Source organism: Aquarana catesbeiana, linkage group LG03 (assembly GCF_042186555.1).
Source record: "Aquarana catesbeiana isolate 2022-GZ linkage group LG03, ASM4218655v1, whole genome shotgun sequence".
Taxonomy (NCBI): Eukaryota; Metazoa; Chordata; class Amphibia; order Anura; family Ranidae; genus Aquarana; species Aquarana catesbeiana.
This window is the reverse complement of record NC_133326.1, coordinates 108537527-108561017: the sequence shown is the minus strand read 5'-3', so window position 1 is coordinate 108561017 and position 23491 is coordinate 108537527. Positions and strand designations below refer to the sequence as shown.

The window sequence follows — 23491 nt, the reverse complement described above, 5'->3', positions numbered from 1 at the left end:
CGAGTGCTATCACATAGGGGTTTATTAAGTAAAAAAAAAAAAAAATAAATATATATATATATATATATATATATATATATATATATATATATATATATATATATATATGATAAAATATATTTAATAAAAATAGGTGAAACCCTGTTTTCCGGCACACCTGTGCAAACGCAAGCCCAAGGTGCGCACGTATATGTACCTGTACCATGAAAATTACCTGTCAAGTTCCGAGTGCTATCACATAGGGGTTTATTAAGTAAAAAAAAAAATATATATATATATATATATATATATATATATATATATATATATATATATATATATATATATATATATATATATATATATATGATAAAATATATTTAAAAAAAATAAAAATAGGTGAAACCCTGTTTTCCGGCACACCTGTGCAAACGCAAGCCCAAGGTGCGCACGTATATGTAAACCGCAGTCACACCACACGTGTGCCACATCGTTCCGAACGTCAGAGTGAGAACAATAATTCTAGCACAGGAGAACGCCTATGGAGATTTTTGGGCACCATAGTTTTTGTGGATATCGCGGGCGCACGCAAGTTTAAGACTTGGAATGTTTGGTGTCTATTTACTCAATGCAACCTCATCTTTTATATTTTAAGCAAAAATTGGTATTATATTGTGTGGTCTTGCACTAAAATTAATTTTATTATATTTTTTCCAGAAAATTTGCATTAAATAAACAATTGCGCAAATATCACGTGAAAACAAAAATTTGCAACTATCACCTTTTTATTCTACACGGCCTCTGCTCTCAGAAAATATATAAATGTACTGAGGGTTTAAGTAATGTTCTTGCCAAAAATTAAGATTTTTACATGTATGCGACAAATAAAAAAAATTGCTCTGCAGCCGAACTGATTAAGACTGCTATTATGGTAGGCACCAGGGATGGGCGAACGGTTCGGCCCGAGTATGATTTCGGGCTGAACATTGGCTGAATTATCGGGGTATTTGACCGTTTGTTTGGCCCGCCGACTTACCACAATGCACTGCGCCGCTGCACAGTGCATTGAAATTCATGATTGGCTGAAGCAATGAAAGCTTTACCCAGTCAGGGTATAGAGCACTGTCAGAGCCATGATTGGACCCTACCACGATGACTCTATCCAATCAAGGCTCATTGCTCTTATGCCTCGTACACACGATCGGACTTTCCGACAACAAAACCGTGGAATTTTCTCCGAAGGGCGTTGGCTCAAACTTGTCTTGCATACACACGACCACACAAATGTTGGCCAACAAATACAAATGTAGCGATGTACTACGTTGTTTTTCAGCTCTTTAGCGCCACCCTTTGGGCTCCTTCTGCTAATTTCGTGTTAATAGAAGTTTGGTGAGTGATTCACGCTTTTCTTTTCATGCTTTTCATTTAGCGCTTTTCAGTTCGTGTTTTTCATTTCGTGCTTTTCAGTTTGTTTCTGAACGGCCGTTCATCAAGCAGACATGTTGCGGAATCGGAGGAGATAACCTGTTATTTATTATTGGCCTTGGAGTTATTGCTTTGACATTTTTTTTTTGGTTAAATAATGATTTGATTTGGTTTATTTTCTATATTTTTGGATGCATAGAATGCACTTTTTGGTTAAGTTCTATTGGCAGATAGCATGTCTAATTTTATTTGTTTTTCTTTTTTTAATGCACAATAAAAAAATTGGGGAGAATAATACTTGGCTATGTGTTTTACTTCAAATGACATTTTGGGAGTAGGCAGTTACATTTTAAAAAATACAATGTAAAATGAACAAGGGACACCAACGTAGTTGTATCTTTGACCTTAAAAACTACGGGATAATGGTGTTGTGTTAACTTGCCCAAATAAAAAGCATAATAATATTCTTGATATCACTAGAAAAAAAAAGCCTTTGAAAATTCGTTTGCAATAACTCCATCAGTATCACCAGCAAACCAGCTTCATTATTATCCCATTAAAGAAGAAGAGAATTGTGCGCTGCATTTCGAGATTTCATAATTTGCCACATCACGAATGTTAATTCTCCAATACGAATGCTAGTTTACAAGACCGACCACTTCTGGCTCGTCCTTACTTCTGAGCATGTGTGTTTGTACTTTGGACTTTTGTCCGACGGACTTGTGTACACATGATCAGAAAATCCGACAACACACATTTGTTGGCGGAATATTTGAAGACATGATGGCCAACATTTGTTGGAGGAAAATCCGACAACAATTGTCTGATGGAGCATACACACGATCGGAATTTCTGCCAACAGCCTGATATCGTACATTTCCTGTCGGAAAGTCCGATCGTGTGTACAGGGCTTTAGTCCCGCCACACACTATAAAAGTATTCTTTCAATAGCGGCCATTTGTAGTGTGATATCGGCGTGAAGAGAGATGGAACAGGGCTCTGTTCAGTGCTACTAGAAGTTTAGTGTATCTATTGTCAGTGTAAAATATCAGTTTAGTGTAAATATAGTGATAGTTCAGTCATTGTGAGTGTAGTGAACATTCATTTTTACACTAGTGTCAGTTTATTTTGTCAGGGCAGGTTTACCATAGCTCCCAACTGTCCCTGATTTCGAGGGACTGCCCCTGATTTGGAGCAATGACCCTCTGTCCCTCTTTCCCCCTCATTTGTCCCTCATTTTGGTCTGATCTATATAGTTGTATATAAAATGCACTTTTTATCTTTCAAAAAGGATTTCCCAGCACTAAACCTTTCATCCAAGTTCTAAATTGCTGCATTTGTAATTTTAAAAGCCAATATAAAGGAATAGTAGTGGTAAAAAAAGCCCTTGTGGATTTAATTAACCTTTTTTTGGGATTAATTCTCCTTTAAGAGAGGTGTGTCCAGGAGGCTTGTCCTATACCTACATTAGTTTGCTAATAGGCGTTCCTCATTCCCATCTCAGAATGTTGGGAGGTATGGGTTTACTGCAGTAAAGTTCAGTGCACGTTTAACGCAGTACTTTTCTGTGCATTACGTGCCATTTAACATAGTATATTTCAGTGCGTTACTGCAAGTTTAATGCCATATATTTCAGTGCGTTACGTGCTGTTTAACACAGTGTATTTCAGTGTGTTACTGCAAGTTAAGTGCTGTATATTTCAATACGTTACGTGCTGTTTAATGCCATATATTTCAGTGCGTTACATGCCAAGTAACTCTGTATATTTTAGTGCGTCACGTGTCGTTTAACACAGTATATTTCAGTGTGTTACTGCAAGTTTAACACTGTATATTTCTTTGCATTGCGTGCCGTTTACGCAGTATATTTCTGTGTGTTAGTGCACATTTAACGCTGTATATTTCACTGTGTTACTGCACTTTTACCGTTTCAGTGCGTTGCATGCCATTTAACGTAGTATATTTCTGTGTGTTTGGGTACGTTTAACACAGTATATTTCTGTGCGTTACTGCACGTTGGATGCATTATATTGCAGTGTGTCAGTGCCGTTTTACTGCAGTATATTATAGTGTATCAGTGCAGTGTGTCTGTGTAGTGAGTACTCAAGTTAAAGTGCACCAAACACCACTTTCCATTGATTAAAGTGCATCCACATACACATTTCCACATCTTTATTAGAAGATACACCCCAACCTGAGAGGAGTGGATTACAAGAAGGACCCGAGAAGAGCGAAGATCCAGGCTGCCCTGTGCAAAACCATCTGCACAGAGGAGGTAAGTATAACATGTTTGCATAGGTGTGCGCAGCCTATTGCCTTAGGATGTGCACACACATGCGTGTGTGACATATTTACCAGCCTCTTCCCAGCTCTCCATCCTGAAGCAATGGAGGGAGGGGGGAGCAAGGGAGCTCACAGGGGGACCCAGGCAGCAGAAAGGACAGGGGGTGGCATATATTGATATGGTATTGGTATTTTCTCCTGTGGCAGCTGAATGTCGGCGAGAGGGAGAGGAGGATAAGCCTACTTTCAGCTGCTGCAGGAGGAAAATACAGATTGATTCCACTAAATTCCACCTCCTGTCCAGGTTCTTGGGGTCAGCAAGGAAGGATTGCAGTTTATCTGTCACTTGCCCATGATCGCTGGGGAGATCGCCATTGATGGGTTGCCAACCCTAGAATTAGGGTAAGCTCAGATAGACCTGGCACACCCCTTGCGCACGTTTATGCATGTTTGTTATTAATTTTTATTTTTTTAAACAAAACTTTACAATCACTTGAAGCTTACCAGTCCTACTCCTTGGATCGCAGACAGCTTTGAACTTTGCCTTCGACAGAGACTATTACTGCTGTTGCAACTGCAATGAACTACAAAGTGGCCTAAAGATCTAAAGATCCATTTAAAAGGCGTACCATGACTTCCAGCCAGCTTTCCACACATAAGGAAGGAAACCCATTTTGTCACTTCGTTAATGCAAGAAAATATTTTAGAATATCCATAGGTGTGCGCAGCCTATTACATTAGGGTGCGCACCCCAAAGCTCAAACACACACACCTTTCTCTGCAGCCTCAGCTGCACGGGACAGTGAATGGATGGGAAGTGTTCTGTGCTAAGTGACCTCCTGTTTATTTACAAACTTCCGCATAGTATACTGTGTTATGAATGAACACAGTGAGTGTTTGTGTTCACTGTGTTCATTTAGAAAAGGAAGGGGCTGGTAAATTACATATTTACTAGCACCTTCCCCCCACTTTCCATCCTGAAACATTCCCTGCAACAGCCGGGAGGAGAGGAGGGAAGCCAGCAGCACTGAGGGGCGGGGGGGAGCCTGGGCAGTAGAGGAAATCTGCACTGCACGTAATGATTAAAGTGGTTGTTAAGCCATTCTAACCTGTATACACCATAAGCACTGCCTCCTATTGTAGTATCCCCCTCTGTGTGTGATTTATAAAAATAAATGCTGTAAATACCTCATTTCACTGCAGAGATTGCGATCACATGAGCAGCTAGCTGGGGCGCTTTTCAGGTGTTTTAGCACTATAAATAGCGCCTGAAAAGCGCCTCTCAAACCACCCCAGTGTGAAAACCCAAGGGCTTTCACACTGGGGTGGTGCACTTGCAGGACAGGAAAAAAAGTCTTGCAAGCAGCAACTTTGGGGCGGTGCAGGAGCACTGTATACACCGCTCCTCCATCGCCCTGCCCATTGAAATGAATGGGCAGTGCTGCCGAAGCGCCTGCAAAGCACTTCGGCAGTGCCGCAAAACGGGCGCTATTAACCTTTTCCTAGGTTGCTAGCAGGGGTTTAAAGCGCCCAGCTAGTGGCCGAAAAGAGCTGCTATAACAGTGGTAAAGCGCGGCTAAATCTAGAAGCGCTTTACCGCTAACGGACCTGCCTCCTCAGTGTGAAAGGGGTCTTAGTCTCTCACTGAATTTAACAGGCCACCAGCAATGGGGTTGGACAGTGCACCTGTACCTTCCTCATTAGGGATGAGCTTCGAGTTCGAGTCAAACTCATGTTCGACTCGAACATCGGCTGTCCGCCAGTTCGCCGAACAGCGAACAATTTGGGGTGTTCACGGCAAATTCGAAAGCCGTGGAACACCCTTTTAAAAGTCTTTGGGAGAAATCAAAAGTGCTAATTTTAAAGGCTTATATGCAAGTTATTGTCATAAAAAGTGTTTGGGGACCTGGGTCCTGCCCTAGGGGACATGTATCAATGCAAAAAGAATTTTTAAAAACTGACGTTTTTTCGGGAGCAGTGATTTTAATAATGCTTAAAGTGAAACAATAAAAGTGTAATATTCCTTTAAATTTCGTACCTGGGAGGTGTCTATAGTATGCCTGTAAAGGGGCGCATGTTTCCCGTGTTTAGAACAGTCTGACAGCAAAATGACATTTCAGAGGAAAAAAGTCATTTAAAACTACTCGCAGCTATAATGAATTGCCAGTCTGACAATACACATATAAGTTCATTGATAAAAACGGCATGGGATTTCCCCACGAGGAAACCCCAAACCAAAATTTAAAAAAAAAAATGGCGTAGGGGTCCGCCTAAATTTCATATCAGGCCCTTCAGGTCTGATATGGATATTAAGGGGAATCCCACGCCAAAATGAAAAAAAAATGGCGTGGGGGTCCCCCTCAAAATCCATACCAGACCAAGAGTCTGGTATGGATTTTAAGGGGAACCCCGCGCCAAAATAAAAAAAATGGCGTGGGGTCCCCCCAAAAATCCATACCAGACCCTTATCCGAGCATGCAACCTGGCAGGCAGCAGGAAAAGAGGGGGGGACAAGAGAGCGACCCCTCTCCTGAACTGTACCAGGTCACATGCCCTCAACATTGGGAGGGTGCTTTGAGGTAGCCCCCCAAAGCACCTTGTCCCCATGTTGATGGGGACAAGGGCCTCATCCCCACAACCCTTGGCCAGTGGTTGTGGGGGTCTGCAGGCGGGGGGCTTATTGGAATCTGGAAGCCCCCTTTAACAAGGGAACCCCCGGATCCCACCCCCCCTGTGTGAATTGGTAATGGGGTACAAATGTACCCCTACCATTTCACAAAAAATGTGTCAAAAAGTTTAAAAAACACAAGAGACGGATTTTGACAAGTCCTTTATTAATTTCTTCTTTTGGCTTCTTCTTCCATCTTCTTTCTTCTGGTGTTCTTTCGGTGTTCTTCTTCTTTCTCCATCTTCTTCATCTTCTTCTTCTCCATCTTCTTCTTCCTCCGCTCTTCTCGTCCCGCATCTTCCTCCAGGCTTCTTCTCCGCTCCGTCCACCTCAGTGAGAGTCTTCAGCCGTGTGACCCCGCCCTCCGTTATATAAGAAATGTCAGAAGAAGCGAAGCGTCACACGGCTGAAGACTTCCACTGAGGAGGATCACCCAGGTCACCCAGGTCCCCAAACACTTTTATGACAATAACTTGCATATAAGCCTTTAAAATGAGCACTTTTGATTATTTATGTTCGTGTCCTATAGACTTTAACGGTGTTCGCGATTTCGAACAAATTTTTTGCCTGTTCGCAAGTTCTACTGCGAACCGAACCGGGGGTGTTCGGCTCATCCCTATTCCTCATCACTAAATGCCAGAGCCTCATGCATTGGGGCTACACACCCAAGGTTCATCTGGGTGCATCAATCACTCCCGCGCCTCCCCAAACAAACTCTCTAAGTTGTTAACAAATTTGCCATAATGTCACCAGGTGACTCTTAAAAGAGAAGTATGGGTTTCCTTTTTTTTTTTGCTTAATCCTAATCGTTATGACCTGCTAGAATCTACAAATCTTCCCTGCCCTCTGAGAAGTGCACCCTTTCTGTTAAAATAGAGTTAATTACCTGGGGGGGGGGGGGGGGCTACGTACTTTCTTGAAGTGTCATACAGACAATGGGAAGTCTGGATCCACCCCCCTTCCTTCTCCTTTCTGTGACTGACATCGGCTCTGGGCTTTCTGCTCCTTCCAGAGACTTCACTCAACACACAGAGCTGCTCCCCTCTTCCTCCTCCGTGTTGCAGACAGAAGGATCTCAGCACACATTCAGGAAAGCAGCAGGCATTAGTGAGTATAGAAGTAGAGATAGTGCTCTGTACAGTGTATTATATTCTACTTTCCTGCTAAAATTATAATGCAAAGAATACATTTTTAAAGTAAAATACAACACTTTTGTCAGAATTGCCTGCATTTACTGTAAAACAATTAGAGCTAATATTATGATTTCATCATTTTATTGGCTTTTCAGATTGTTCCATGTGATTGAGGTCATGGAGCCTTCCATGTACATACAGTGCCTTGCAAAAGTATTCACCCCCCTTGGCATTTTTCGTGTTTTGTTGCCTCACAACCTGGAATTAACATGGATTATTTGAGGTTTTGCATCATTTAATTTACAGAACATGCCCACAACTTTGAAGATTTTTATTTTTTTATTTTTATTGTGAAGCAAACAACAAATAGGACAAAATAACAGAAAAGGTAATTGTGCATAACTATTTACCCCCCTAAAGTCAATACTTTGTAGAGCCGCCTTTTGCAGCTATCACAGCTCCAAGTTGCTTTGGATAAGTCTCTATGAGCTTGCCACATCTTACCACATTCCTCCTTGCAAAACTGCTCCAGCTCCTTCAAGTTGGTTGGTTTGCGCTTGTGAACAGCAATCTTTTTAAGTCTAACCACTGATTTTCTACTGGATTGAGGTCTGGGCTTTGACTAGGCCAGGGATATGCAATTAGTGGACCTTCTGCTGTTGCAAAAGTCCCATCATGCCTCTGCCTCTGGGTGTCATGCTTGTGGCTGTCAGAGTCTTGCTATGCCTCATGGGACTTGGAGTTCTGCAACAGCTGGAGGTCCGCTAATTGCATATCCCTGGACTAGGTCATTCCAACACATTTACATGTTTCCCCTTAAACCACTCAAGTGTTGCTTTAGCGGTGTGTTTGGGGTCATTGTCCTGCTGGAAGGTGAACCTCAGTCCTAGCCTCAAATCACACACAGAGTGGTACAAGTTTTGCTCAAGAATATCCCTGTATTTAGGACCATCCATCTTTTCCTCAACTCTGACCAGTTTCCCAGTCCCGACTGCTGAAAAGCATCCCCACAGCATGATGCTGCCACCACCATGTTTCACTGTGGGGTGGTGTGATGTGTTGGGTTTGCGCCAGATAGAGCGTTTTCTTTGATGGCCAAAAAGTTACATTTTAGTCTCATCAGACCAGAGCACCTTCCTCCATACATTTTGTGAGTCTCCCACATGCCTTTTCACAAACTCAAAACGTGCCATTTTGTTTTTTGCTGAAAGTAATGGCTTTCTTCTGGCCACTCTGCCATAAAGCCCAACACTATGGAGCGTACGGCTTATTGTTGTCCTATGTGCAGATACTCCAGTCTCTGCTGTGGAATTCTGCAGCTCCTCCAGGGTTATCTTGGGTCTCTATGCTGCCTCTCTGATTAATGCCCTCCTTGCCTGGTCCATGAGTTTTGGTGTGCGGCCGTCTTCTTGGCAGGTTTGCTGTTGTGTCATGTTCTTTCCATTTGGTTATGATAGATTTGATGGTGCTCCTAGGGATCATCAAAGATTTGGATTTTTTTTATAACCTAACCCTGACTTGTACTTCTCAACAACATTGTCCCTTACTTGTTTGGAGAGTTCCTTTAGTTTTAATGGCAGTGTTTGGTTAGTGATGCCTCTTGCTTAGGTGTTGCAGCCTCTGGGGCCTTTCAAAAAGGTGTGTATATGTAATGACAGATCATGTGACACTTAAATTGCCCACAGGTGGACATCATTTCACTAATTATGTGACTTCTGAAGGTAATTGGTTGCACCAGAGCTTTTTATGGGCTTCATAACAAAGGGGGTGAATACATACGCACATGGCAATTATCATTTTTTTATTTCTGAAAAATAGTTTTGTGTATATATTTTTCTAATCTTACTTCACCAACTTAGACTATTGTGTTCTGATCCATCACATATAATTCAGATTAAAAAAAACATTGAACTAAAGATGCTGCCATGGAAACAGAGGCACGCAAAGAACGTGCTCGCTCTAGATAGCAGCTTGGGTGTGCACCTCTTCACCAAGCACACACATTGTGAAGCTGTATCCACCCTCTGGAAACTTTTGAACTGAAAGAAAACCATTAGAGGCTGATTCTGGACTCTTCAAAAGACTATTCTGCAAAAATTAAAGGACTGGGAAAAGAAAGAAATGTAATGCAGGTATGAGAGTGTCAGGGCTGGGCTCAGCCCTTCCTTCTCAGAGCTGGCCGCTCAGCTGTCGTCTAATTGCCAGCTCCTATCTCTCCACAATTACTCAGCTGTTGATATCCTGCTTGTCAGTCCTGCCTACTTAAGCCGTTCAGCCCAGTGGATCTCTGCCTTCGCCTTGGTCAACATCACAAGAAACAATCTCCTGCATTCCTATTTAAAGACTTGCTTTGCTGACATCCCTTCTGGCTCCAGATCCTGCTTGCTGTTTCACTACATTGATCCCTGACTTCTGGCTTGGCTGACTATCCGTTCTGGTTAGTGAACTTTGGCTATGTTTTAACTACATTTGTTCTTTTTACTTTTATTATTAAACAAGTGTGATTTAACTGTACTTCTGTCTTGGTCTGATTTCATGGTTTCTGACAGTAGGCGAAGGCCATGAATTCAGAAGATGCAGTCAATCCACTTGTTGGTAATATTTTTTCCAGTTTGGATGAACTAGATCACCGCATGGATCAGTTTGACATGGCATTATAAACAATCCTAAGTCGCACGGCTCACCTGAAATCTCCCATTGTGGCCGCCCGGTACAATCTATGTTGCAGGCCGACCCTGCCGCTACTTCAGTCTCTGTGCAGGCACCTGCCTCGAGTATTACCTCTATAAGAGGTATGTCTGGTTCCGCTCCGCTTCCCCAGAGATTTGGGGGCGATCCAGTCCAATGCAGAGGGTTTCTCAACCAGGTTGAGATTTACTTTGAGATGCTGCCCCAGACGTTTCCCACAGACAGAAGCAAAGTAGGTTTCGTGATATCTTTGCTTTCTGAGAGAGCCTTGGCCTGGGCAAACCCTCTATGGGAGATACAAAAACCTGTTGCATTGAGCTACCCTAAGTTTGTGGCTTCATTTAAAAGGGTATTTGACGTTCCCGCGCGCTCCGCTTCTGCTGCCAAGTGCCTCAGAGTACAGAGTACAAGAACAGAGTACAAGAACTGTTGCCAACTACGCCATTGAATTCCGTAGTCTGGCAGCAGAGGTTGTGTGGAACAATGAGGCCCTCGTGGATGCTTTTTCTCATGGTCTCTCGGATACCATCAAGGATAAGATAGCAGCCCGAGATATACCCACTGAGCTGGAGAAGTTGATCACGTTTACCATCCTCATTGACTCCAGACTCAGAGAAAGACTCTCTTTTAGAGAGCGCTTGCGGAAGCCTCCTGAATGTTTGTCTCCAAGCTTTGCAGTGCACTTGGGTTTCACGCATTTCTTTGCGGATGAGAGAACCTTTAGGAGGAGGGAGAGATTGTGCTTCTATTGTGGCCAGGCAGGTCACTTTTTGAAGTCTTGTCCTACCCGTCCAGTGAACGCCCGAACCTTGAGGTCCTGTCACGGACAGACCTTAGGTGGCGTTCTCATCCCCAGTTATCCAGAAGGATAAGCCCCTGGTTTCGGTCACCCTTTCTTGGGCTGAGTCGTCCGTCGAGATACAGGCTCTAATTGACTCTGGGGCTGCAGGCCTGTTCATCGATGCTGCCTTTGTATCAAAGTACTCAATTCCGCTGCAGCTGCGTGACACTCCACTTGCCATTGAGGCTCTTGACGGGGAACCTCTACAGCCTGCCCATGTGACTCATGAGACGGTTTCGTTGTCCATGGCCATAGGGGCTCTTCACCATGAGATAATCCAATTCCAAGTTATTTCCTCACCTAAGTTTCTGCTGGTTATTGGTTATCCTTGGTTACAGAGGCACAACCCCTCTTTTGATTGGCTCAATGCTGATGTTCTCTCCTGGTCGCCTCAATGCAGTAAGCCATGCTTCCAGAAGGTAGCCAAGGTCCTGTGCACCTCTTCACTCTCCTCCCTGCCAGAGGAGTACCGCGATTTTAGCGATGTCTTTAACAAAGGTCAAGCTGGTAGTTTGCCTCCACACTGGCTGTATGATTGTGCAATTGACCTTCAACCTGGTGCCATAGCCCCTCTTGGCCGGATTTACCCATTGTCTGTCTTGGAGGATAAGGCCATGGAGGAGTATGTTGCAGACGCACTTTCTCAAGGTTTCATCCGCAAATCCTCATCTTCTGCTGGTGCTGGTTTCTTCTTTGTGAAGAAGAAGAGTGGTGAACTGAAACCTTGTATTGATTATAGGGGTCTCAATTGTTTCACGATTAAGAATGCCTATCCGATTCCGTTGATTACGGAGTTATTTCAAGGGAGCAATGTTTTCTCAAAGCTTTATTTGAGAGGGGCATACAATCGCGTGATTAAGGAGGGTGATGAGTGGAAAACTGCATTTAATACCAGAACAGGCCATTATGAGTACCTCGTAATGCCTTTTGGCCTTTGTAACGCCCCGGCAGTTTTCCAGGAATTTATTAACGATGTCCTCCGAGATTTGTTGCAGTTATGTGTGGTGGTTTATCTTGATGATATCCTCATATTTTCCAAGTCCCTGGAGAGCCACTACACAGATGTCTGTCGTGTGCTTCAGAAACTAAAAGAAAGATCTCTATTGTAAACTGGAGAAGTGCAAGTTCCATCGGGAACAGGTTAAATTCCTGGGTTATGTCATTTCCACTGCTGGTTTTTCTATGGACCCAAAGAAACTTTTGGCAGTCCTACAGTGGCCCGACCCGTGGGTTTACATCCTCTGCAGCGTTTCCTGGGCTTTGCCAACTATTATCGAAAGTTTATTCGTAACTTCTCGTCTCTGGTCAAGCCCCTGACTGATATGACCAGAAAGGACAGTAACCCACAGAGTTGGTCTCCAGAGTCCGTTAAGGCCTTTGAGAGTCTCAAGGCTGCCTTTGCTTTTGCTCCTGTGTTGACACATCCTAATCCTATGTTACCTTTTATCCTTGAGGTTGATGCTTCTGAGACTGGTGTTGGTGCCCTTCTGTCTCAAGGCCTACCTCTGAGAGCACTATGCATCCTTGTGGCTACTTTTCCAAGAAATTGTCACCTGCGCAGTGCAATTACGAGATTGGTGACAGAGAGCTGTTGGCAATCATTTTAGCCCTGAAAGAATGGAGACATCACCACTGTGCTGGTTATCATTCTTACTGACCATAAGAATCTCACATTCTTGTCTGAGGCTAGATGCCTCTCTCCCAGAAGTGCTCGATGGGCTCTATTCTTGTCAAGTTTCAATTACATTGTCTCATTCTTACCCGGTACTAAGAATGTAAGGGCTGACGCTCTGTCACAACAATTTTCCTCCACTTCCAAGATGGAGTCGGTTCCGGTTCCTGTGATTCCTCCTGATCGTATCCTGGCTATGGTTCGCACCAGTCTCACTTCTCCTTTGGGTGACAAAATTCTTGCTGCTCAGGTCCATGCTCCTCCTGAGAAACCTTGTGACTGCTGCTTTGTCCCAGAGAGTCTCCGTACTGCCGTGCTCCAGACTTACCATTCTCCCAAGGCTGCTGGCCACCCTGGGAAGAATCAACTCTTTTTGGGCCATTTGCCAACAATTCTGGTGGCCTAGTCTACGTGCTGATGTAACCACCTTCGTAGCTGCTTGTTCCATGTGTGCTCAGAGTAAGACTCCATGACATCTTCCAGTGGGCCTCCAACAACCCATACCCAATGGAGAGAGGCCCTGGAACCACCTGTCTATGGATTTCATTGTGGAGTTGCCCAACTCCCAACAACACAGTTATCCTTATGGTGGTTGACCGGTTCTCTAAAATGTCTCATTGTATTCCACTTAAGAAGTTGCCCACTTCTAAGGAACTGGCTTGCATTTTGCTCGGGAGATCTTTCACTTACATGGGCTACCCAAGGTGATTGTCTCAGACAAGGGGTAGTCAGTTTGTGTCCCGGTTCTGGCGAGCCTTTTGTGCACAGTTGGGAATTCAGCTTGATTTTACCACTGCATATCAACCGCAGTCCAATGGGGCTGCAGAACGAGCCAACCAGTCTTTGGAGCAATTGTTGCTATATTTCTGACCATCATAACAACTGGTTAGACCTCTTACCGTGGGTGGAGTATGCTCACAATAGTGCCTTGAATTCTACTTCCTGATTGTCCCCGTTTATGGTGAATTATGGTTTCCAACCTTCCATGTTGCCTGACTCATTTATTCCGCAGAGTATTTCTCCGTGGTCTTCGTTCCACTTGGGCACAAATCCAGGAAGCTTTGGGACATGCTAATGATAGGTACAGACTCCATGCTAACCGCAGACACCTGCCTGCGCCTTCCTACCAGGTTGGGGACAGGGTCTGGCTGTCATCTCACAACCTCCGACTTCGTGCTCCCTCACTGAAGTTTGCACCTCGGTTTATTGGGCCTTTCCGTATTCTTTGCAGGATTAACCCAGTGGCTTACGCATTAGACGTTCCTTCTAATATGTGTATTTTGAATGTATTTCATGTCTCCTTATTAAAACTTTTGGTCTGCAACCACTTTACCACCTAGACGCCATGTCTTCATCATGTACAGGTTGATAACCATGAGGAGTATGAAGTACAGTCAATAGTTGACTCCCGTAGGTTCCGTGGGCGCATACAGTACCTGGTGCATTGGAAGGGGTACAGTCTGGAGGAACGCTCTTGGGTCTCATCCTCGGATGTCCATGCCCCTGTAGTCCTCCGTGATTTCCATAGACTTTTTCCCCTCAAGCCTGGTGGTCCTCCGAGGTCGTTGAGGAGGGGGTACTGTCAGGGCTAAGCTCAGCCCTTCCTTCTCAGAGCTGGCCACTCTGCTGTCGGCTAATTGCCAGCTCCTATCTCTCCACAGTTACTCAGCTGTTGATGATATCCTGCTGATCAGTCCTGCCTACTTAAGCCGTTCAGCCCAGTGGATCTCTGCCTTCGCCTTGGTCAACTTCACAAGAAACGATCTCCTGCGTTCCTGTTTAAAGACCGGCCTTGCTGACATCCATTCTGGCTCCAGATCCTGCTTGCTGTTCCACTACATTGATCCCTGGGTCTTGGCTTGAATGACTATTCGTTCCGGTTACTGAACTTTTGCTATGTTTTGACGTTTGTTCTTTTTACTTTTATTATTAAACAAGTGTGATTTAATTGTACTTCTGTCTCGGTCTGATTTCATGGTTTCTGACAGAGTTGCATGTACTCCCTATTTTTGCATTCCTATACTCCTATTCTCCTTTAAATTACTTAAAGAAATTAAAAATGTTACTGTCATTGGCACTTTCTCCTACTCCTATTATCACAATATACTGTAGGGAGAAATTTGTCTAGGCTTCATGTACACTACAGCAGTGGTTCTCAACCTCAGTCCCCAAGTACCCCCAAAGGGCCATGTTTTGGGTACTTCCCTTAGATAAAAAATAGCTGTTATCAATACCATGTTATTGATTTAAAGCAGCAGTGCAAAGTAAAGGAAAACCTGAAAACATGGACCGTTGGGGTACTTGAGGATACTTGAGAATGTTAGGAACCACTGCACTACAACTCCTACACTTGAGCTTAGAAGCTTTTGGAGTTTTTTTGCCAAAGTTCCTAATGTTCATGTACACATAGGCTTTTAGGATCGTTTAGCTTCTGCTATGGTTAGGGGAAAATCTCCTATTATGACCGCGGTTTCCCGCGGCCGGTGGTCATAGGCTATGTGTACATGAAGCCTAAGTGCTCATGTACACTACAGCTTCTAAACTTGAGTTTAGGAGCTTTTGGTGTGTTTTTGCCAAAGCTCCTAAACTCAACTTCATAAAAGCTTATGTGTCAATATACACATTGGCTTTTAGGATTGTTTAGAAGCTGCTGCGGTCGGGGGAGGTTCAGCTTCCCTCAACCTCTCTCTCCTGAATCGCGTTCAGGATAGGAAAGTTTTGCCCACCAGCCGCAAAACGTAGTAAAATAGTGGCATCATTTTGCGTTTTTTCCATGGCCTGCAGTCATAATAGGCTATGTGTACATGAAGCCTGAGAATATCTCTCATGTCAAAACATTAGTTAAAGAGTTCATCTCTCAAGGCCAAAACAAGCTTGAGTACTGAAGGGAACCTGTATTGCTGGGAAATTCCCCTAGACATGTTTTAGAAACTAGAATAGAAATTATTTGTAATACTAGACAATAGATACATATCTGACATTCATTTGAATGTGTGACTTGGTACATGCAGGTGAGAGTTAAAAACTTATATTATAATTTTAAATAAAATGCATACATTTTGCTGTTGTTAATGTTTAATAACAGTGGTAACCAGGGGCGTTGCTAGGTCTACAAAAGATCTGGGGCTAGAGCCCATAGCAGCGAAGTAAAAAAAGTCATACGCTTGGGTGGGCATACACATGTATATAATATACGTGTGTATATATTATCATTACATCAGGGTCCCCATAGCCCCTCTCATTACATCAGGGCCTCCACAGAGCCTCCCCCTTACATCACGGCCCCCACAGAGCCCCTGACATCAGGGTCCCCATAGAGCCTCCCCTTTACACCAGTGTGCCCAGAGAGCCTCCTCTTACATCAGGGTATTAAGAGAGCATACCCCTTATATCAGGGTCCCCAGAGAGCCTTTCTCATGTCATTGTCGCATACAGAGAGGCTAGGGTATACAGAAGACAGGCTAGGGTATACAGAAGGGTATACAGAAGTCAGGCTAGGGTATACAGAACATAGGCTAGCGTGTACAGAAGACAGGCTAGGGAATACAGAAGACAGGCTAGGGAATACAGAAGACAGGCTAGGGTATACAGAGGACAGGCTAGGGTATACAGAGGACAGGCTAGGGTATACGGAAGACAGGCTAGGGTATACGGAAGACAGGCTAGGGTATACGGAAGACAGGCTAGGGTATTCAAAGAGGGTAGGGTATACAGAAGACAGGCTAGTGTATACAGAGAGGCTAGTGTATGCAGAAGACAGGCTGGGGTATACAGAGAGGCTAGTGTATACAGAGAGGCTAGTGTATACAGAAGACAGGCTGGGGTATACAGAAGACGGGCTAGGGAGTACAGAAGGGTATACAGAAGACAGGCTAGCATGTACAAAAGACAGGCTAGGGAATACAGAGGACAGGCTAGGGTATTCAAAGCGGGTAGGGTATACAGAAGACAGGCTAGTGTATACAGAGAGGCTAGTGTATGCAGAAGACAGGCTGGGGTATACAGAGAGGCTAGTGTATACAGAGAGGCTAGTGTATACAGAAGACAGGCTGGGGTATAGAGAGAGGCTGGGGTATACAGAGAGGCTGGGGTATATAGAGAGGCTAGTGTATATAGAGAGGCTAGGGTAGACAGAAGACAGGCTAGTGTATATAGAGAGGCTAGGGTATACAGAAGACAGGCTAGGGTATACAGAGAGGTTAGTGTATACAGAAGACAGGATGGGGTATACAGAGAGGCTAGTGTATATAGAGAGGCTACAGAAGACAGGCTAGGGTATACAGAAGACAGGCTGGGGTATACAGAGATACTGATCAAAACGGAGTGCACCCCGTGTGAAAGGGGCCTTATGAAAACAGTTTAAATAGTAATAGACAGTAAAATAGACAGTATTGGACAGCCAGTTAAAGAATACCTGTGTGGTATCGTGAGGTCCAAATCACTAGCTAGCAGCTTATCTTTAAACAAACAAAACAGTCCATAAACTCTGGTACAAAAAAAAGTTTTGGTTCACTGGCAACATAAACTTGTCCCACCACAAGGTTTATGGTCTCTACCCCAAGGTCATAGATATCCCAGTAACATCTCAGCAACCAAACAGCCCACAGCTCTATCACAGCTGTGTCCTGGTCCACACAACACCTCATTGATACCTCCTGATTGCTTCCTGCCCTATTCAAGCCCCTCTTGCAGACTCAGGGTATCCATTAATGGTGTTGGAGGCCCTTTGCCATCCAAGATATCTCTGAGCCTCCGGCTTCTGGGTCAGAACAGAATCAGGCCTAATACACCTGGGAAAACTGCAAATCATTTTTCCCATTTTAACAGGTCAACCCAAAACCCCTCACCCTACAAGGGTGTGAATTTTTAGGTGCTTCTTTTGTCATCCCCCTTTAAGGGACCACAACCTGGACCACAACCCAAACCATGTGGACACATACTGTATCTATCTGCTATCCAGCGCTTATCCCTGACGTCCTGTACACAAGTAATGTATTTTTGGTGAACAGTCATATTGATTTTTTTTTTATTATAACTTTTTGAAGCAAGAGCAAACATTATATATTTTTTTTCTCCTATTAAAAAAAATAAAAATACCAAACACTGCAGCACTAACAACAATTTGCTTTCCAGTGGTGTAGTGTTTAACCATTTGTAATCACAAAATATGCTTCTGAATTCAAAAGTGGTTTACGTGCCTTGATCATTTTGTTCATTTTTGTAATTAAAAGCCGGTTGAAAGTGGGTGATAATTATTTAAAATTGCCATGTGTACGCGCAGTGCTGATCACCCACATTACAATCAGTAGTTGAAAACTGTTGTGTGTGTAAAGTTGGAAAGGCACATACTGTTCTTTATTAAAAGGGATTACCAGAGCACTATTGTTCAGATAGACAACACAGCAGATCAGGTTGTTTTGCGACAAAATTTGACTGATTGAAACCTCAGACTGATTTACTAAAGGCATAAATAATGTCCACTCGTGAAGCATTGTACACACGGGCAAAATATCGTCCGGTGTTGACCGGTTCAACAGAAACCTGTGTACATCAGCCTGTTCAACAGAAGCTGTCCGAACAATGGCTTCTGTTGAAAACCAGAAGCCGATCGGCAACCGATCAGTGCTGGCAACCAATGTTTGGGGGGTAGTGCCCCGTCAGGACACAACATTCATGCAAACATATGTAAGCACAAATCAATGTTTTTATTTCATTTTCTTTGTGCATGTTTGGGTGTTAAAAGTGAATAAAGCTAACAGGTATTTAACCTTGCAAAGTGAACAGTAAATCAATCTCTGTGTCCTTTCAATAGGCTTGTTCAGCACCGCTGAAAAGTTTTTTTGCCAATGTTGTGATGCTATAGCTCTACCTGCTGGCTTTATATAAGACTACATGCTGTGAATAAGCAATAGTTCATATTTACCTGATTAAAAGAGAAATATTTTTTTAAACAATCCTGACCATGATAAAAAAGAAAGTACTGTGTATACTTGAGTATAAGCCGAGTTTTTCAGCACATTTTTTTGTGCTGAAAGTGCCCCCCTCGGCTTATACTCGAGTCAAGCACATTTCTGGTGCAAAGAATTACATTTTCCAAACTGACTTGGTGCTAGGAACCCCAAATTTGGTGTGCAAACCCAGTGGAACTAGCACTACAACATAACATATGGGGTTCCTCACATCAAGTGGCCCCGAGATATGGTGCCCCAAATTGGGTTTGGAAAATGCCATTCTCTGCTGCAGAAAAGTGCTTGACATTTTCCGAACCGACTTTGGGGCCCCGTGTCTCGGGGCCACTTGGTGCTAGGAACCCCAGCTTTGGATATGTTGTAGTGCTAGTTCCACTGGGTTTGCACATCAAATTTGGGGGTTCCTAGCACCAAGTGGCCCCGAGATAATGGGCCCCAAATTCGGTCAACTGTGTCCATCTGCAGCAATGTAATTTCGGGACCCTTTGCGTCCAGAGACCCCAAATTTTGGCCGCAGCTAGGGGGCATCTAGGAACCCTTAACTACCGAGTTTGAAGTTAAGGAGACCTTTGGCTGCAAATGGTCACAGTGAGGCATGCAATGGGCACAGTGAGGCTGCAAATGGGCATTGTTGACCCTCTTTTTCACTTACAGTAGCTGCGCATTTCTCACCCTAGGCTTATACTCGAGTCAATGCGTTTTCCCAGTTTTTTGTGGTAAAATTAGGTGCCTCAGCTTATATTCGGGTTGACTTATACTCGAGTATATACGGTAGGCACCTAACCAGTATACATTAATTTGAAGGAAATTTGTAGTGAGAGAAATACAGGGGATGCTATTGCTGACCTATTTCTAAAAGTGTTTGTTGCCTGGCTGTCCCTGGCTTCCAGTCGCTGCTAATTTTGGGCCCCCCAACAACCAATGGGCCTTGGGCACACACCTACGCCAGCATGTGGATGATCCACATACCTGGGAACTTTTGAAAATATTAAGTCCTTAGAATGGGGGCAGTGTAGGGTGGGAGGGGGGGGGGCTAATATGGCTCATGTAAAACACTGTGGTGAATTGTAGGTGTGGAACAATTGCTCTATCAGTGAGAGGGGCTTACGACTTGAGCCTATGTACTTAGTGCAAGAGGCAGGGGTGTTTAATGTACAAAATGCAGGGGTCCAGGGTGGAAAACGCACTTAGTGTAGGGGTCAGATGTGTGTGATGCACACATCTCGTAACTCAAGGTCCATTGTTAGGGAAACCCAACTGGAACAACCGAACAAGGTTCCACCTGTCTCTCTACTACATCCTTCCTTCAAGGTACACAATTCTCCCCCATCCCCTTTATAAGGGGTTCTGCCAAAGAGGCAGGAAAAACTGGTCACATCCTACTATGGGAGGGGGCCCTTAACTAGGTAATAAGTTAACCCTTTCCTACGTACTTTCTGATATGCCAGGGGCAGCTAACCCCCCTGGTCCACTTCTGCACACCAGCTCCTTCCCTTTTTTTTCCCTCTATCCTGACAGTCAAAGAATTCAGAGTGCAACGTGCATACTTACATCTCTGATATCAGAATTATGGAGATGTAAACTAGCGTTTCTCAACCTTCTTTTCATTCATGGCACCCTTTAAAATGCTGTACAATTTCGAGGCACCCCATTCTAAATACTCATAGGTAGCAGCGCTGATAAGAGTGATATTAAGCCAAAAATTAAAGACTATAAATCAAACAAAAAAATACATATGTTGAGATAAAACGTCCATCTATATGAAAAAGTGGTAATGTTCAAAGCCTTAAGCCCATGTGAGTAATCTTCTATTGTGATGATTAGGTAAATCCTCCACCGCACCGCAGTGATAACCCCACATAGAGTGCATGCTTACCACAAGGCAAGCTTTGGAAGCTTGCGACCTGTTACCCGGCCAGGGCCTTTATCCAAAGGGGGAATCAAGGAGCGATAATCCAACAATCCCCACAGAGGGGTCAGCACCAGCACAGAACTCGGCAAAACACAAGTCACGTGGCTAGCCAGAAGGATATCAGTCAGAGGTTCCCCAAAAGAAAGGAAGGAATCCACATAGCGTAATACTGATATTACTCATTTATTGGAAAATAGAAAAAACACTTACAATATTCCGAAGATAAAACAGCAAAACAGCCGGCCGGCTTGTATGAACACCAGTCCTACAGATGGCAAACGCTGAATGTCAGCATGTCAGCTCCTCCCTACGCGCGTTTCGTCACACGATGACGTCGTCCCGTACTCCAGATGACGTCATTGTGTGAGGAAACGCGCGTAGGGAGGAGCTGACGTGCTGACGTTCTGCGTGTGCTGTCTGTAGGACGGGTGTTCACACAAGCTGGCCGGCTGTTTTGCTGTTTTATCTTCGGAATATTGTAAGTGTTTTTTCTATTTTCCAATAAATGAGTAATATCAGTATTATGCTATGTGGATTCCTTCCTTTCTTTTGGGGAACCTCTGACTGATATCCTTCTGGCTAGCCACGTGACTTGTGTTTTGCCGAGTTCTGTGCTGGTGCTGACCCCTCTGTGGGGATTGTTGGATTATCGCTCCTTGATTCCCCCTTTGGATAAAGGCCCTGGCTGGGTAACAGGTCGCAAGCTTCCAAAGCTTGCCTTGTGGTAAGCATGCACTCTATGTGGGGTTATCACTGCGGTGCGGTGGAGGATTTACCTAATCATCACAATAGAAGATTACTCACATGGGCTTAAGGCTTTGAACATTACCACTTTTTCATATAGATGGACGTTTTATCTCAACATATGCATTTTTTTGTTTGATTTATAGAGTCTTTCATTTTTGGCTTAATATCACTCTTATCAGCGCTGCTACCTATGAGTCTTTATGTTTTTGTGTGTATCCCACTTTTTAGCAGCTGCGTTTTTTATATTGTTTATTTATCACTGAATTTTCACATGGTTTCACTATTTTGATGATGCAATTTTCATTAATCTTTTCCAAGTGTCAGTAGATTAGTTTTTCACTTAATTGATATAGCGCTGTATTTTTTATATTATTTACCCCATTCTAAATGTTGAAAAAAAACACGACGAATAGTTTTACATAACGCAGCAACATCCACACATGTAGGACACCCAGCATCAGAGGTGATTTGTTCTTTCAAAGCAAATACACCAAAGCAGCGGAGAGGCAAACAAGGATGCTGTGCATGTGCCTGGCATCCTGCTTATCAACAGATAATGTCACTGGTTGTTAGAAAATTGGTGGCTAGAAGGTTGTAATAATGCACAATGAAAACCTGTGACTTTGTGTAACTAAAAGGCAGGCTTGAACCACCTGCTGACTTATAAACAAATTTTGAGCAATGTTTAGGCATTTTGCCAAGAAGAAACCTCAAGGCACCCTGGTTGAAAAAAAGGCTGATGTAAATGATTCAGGATATGACAAGGCTGAGTGATGAATCCAGCCATGCCTCTTATAGTTCAGTGTTCAAATACAAATATATCAACTAGATAAATAGGAATAATCTGGTCACTTACCATTGCAATACACAAAAGCTGTTACATTTCATGCTAGGGTTCTACTAGCAGGTTATTGGTCTTTAAGAAGATTGAGTTCCACAGAAAATCTGCAGATTGTGCAGCAAGCATTTACTAAGCATGTACAAAGCTCTCCGCGAGCTTTGAGAAACTATCTTGATATCTTGAAACAGTGCCAGGAAAAGGTCATCTAGAGCCCAGTACAAGCATGCCGAACTTCGTGCCCCCCCCCCCCCCCAAGATGAATGAGCATTATGTGTCGGCAAAAATCCCCCCCCCAAAAAAAACACCCCTCCTCCAAGTACAAATCCGCCCCCCTGCTGAAATGACCCCCTACTAGTACAAATCTTCCCCCCCCAGCAAATGCCCCCCCCCAAAAAAAAAATCACTCCTCCTAGCACAAATCCCCCCCCCCCCAAAAAAATCCCCTCTTAGCACAATTCCCCTTTCCCCTCTACCATATCATCTCTTCAAGCATAAATCTCCGCTCCTAGCACAAATCCCCTTCCCCCACCCCCCCACCCAACACAAATCCCCTTAAATCACCACTCCTTGCAAAACCCCAAAATTTCCCCTCGTAGAACCATTTTTACCTCTTGACACTCCCAACACAAATCCCCTTGCTCTCAGTCTTCTTACGGCGCTCCTGCACCTCATATGATACCACAGTGCCCAGGGCAGCCAACCCTCCTGCCCACCCCTTGTCCCAGCCTTGCCTTTTCAAAGACTCTTCAGCTCCATGTTAGTCCAAGATCCTAATGCTCAATGTCACTTTAAAGTGACTATCTCACTCTTATAAAAAATTTGAGAGAAAAAAGGTCTTTGTAAATCAAGCCATTACTTCTTGTCCTGTTGCCTGCACCATTGAAGTTCTCTAAAGTGAGGAACTCATTTTGCTTGAAAATCTTCTTCACTCGAAACTTCCAGGAGTGTCAGATTACTTTGCACCCCCCCCCAGTGTACAATGGGAACCAGGCATCTGATGACAACTATGCTGAGGATCCTTCAACAAGCTTTCCTCTTCATCCCAGAAAAGTTCATAGGCATGGGTAGTGGAACAGGTACACTAAGTATTAATTGCTTGCCTTAAAGGGGGCTATTTTATTTGATTTTTTTCTTTTTTTTTTAAAGCAGCAGCCACATTAAACAAGCTGTTAACAGGCTTCAGTAACCTTTCAAAAAACTTAAAGCTGAAGCCTACTTACAGTTCCTTTAAATAACAGCCAGCTTTCCCTTTAAAATCGGGATTCAACATCCCCAAACTGGAGCTGGAAGCTGCTTCAAAGGCTTCAAGAAAGTAGTACGGTAAAGTTACATA

At 43.7% G+C, this 23491-nt stretch overlaps 1 protein-coding gene across 2 annotated transcripts in view; it reads left to right on the top strand.

Moving 5' to 3' along the window:
• LOC141131547 (long-chain fatty acid transport protein 2-like) overlaps window positions 1-23491 on the top strand; it is a 352210-nt gene that overhangs the window by 155799 nt on the left and 172920 nt on the right. Inside the window, exon 1 of one of the 2 annotated variants that reach the window (XM_073618931.1) lies at window positions 7318-7462. The exons of the other annotated variant lie outside the window; for it this stretch is intronic. The gene's annotated coding sequence lies outside the window, so the exon portion shown is untranslated. Of the gene's footprint in view, window positions 1-7317; window positions 7463-23491 lie in introns of those variants that run through there. 2 annotated transcript variants of the gene reach the window in all.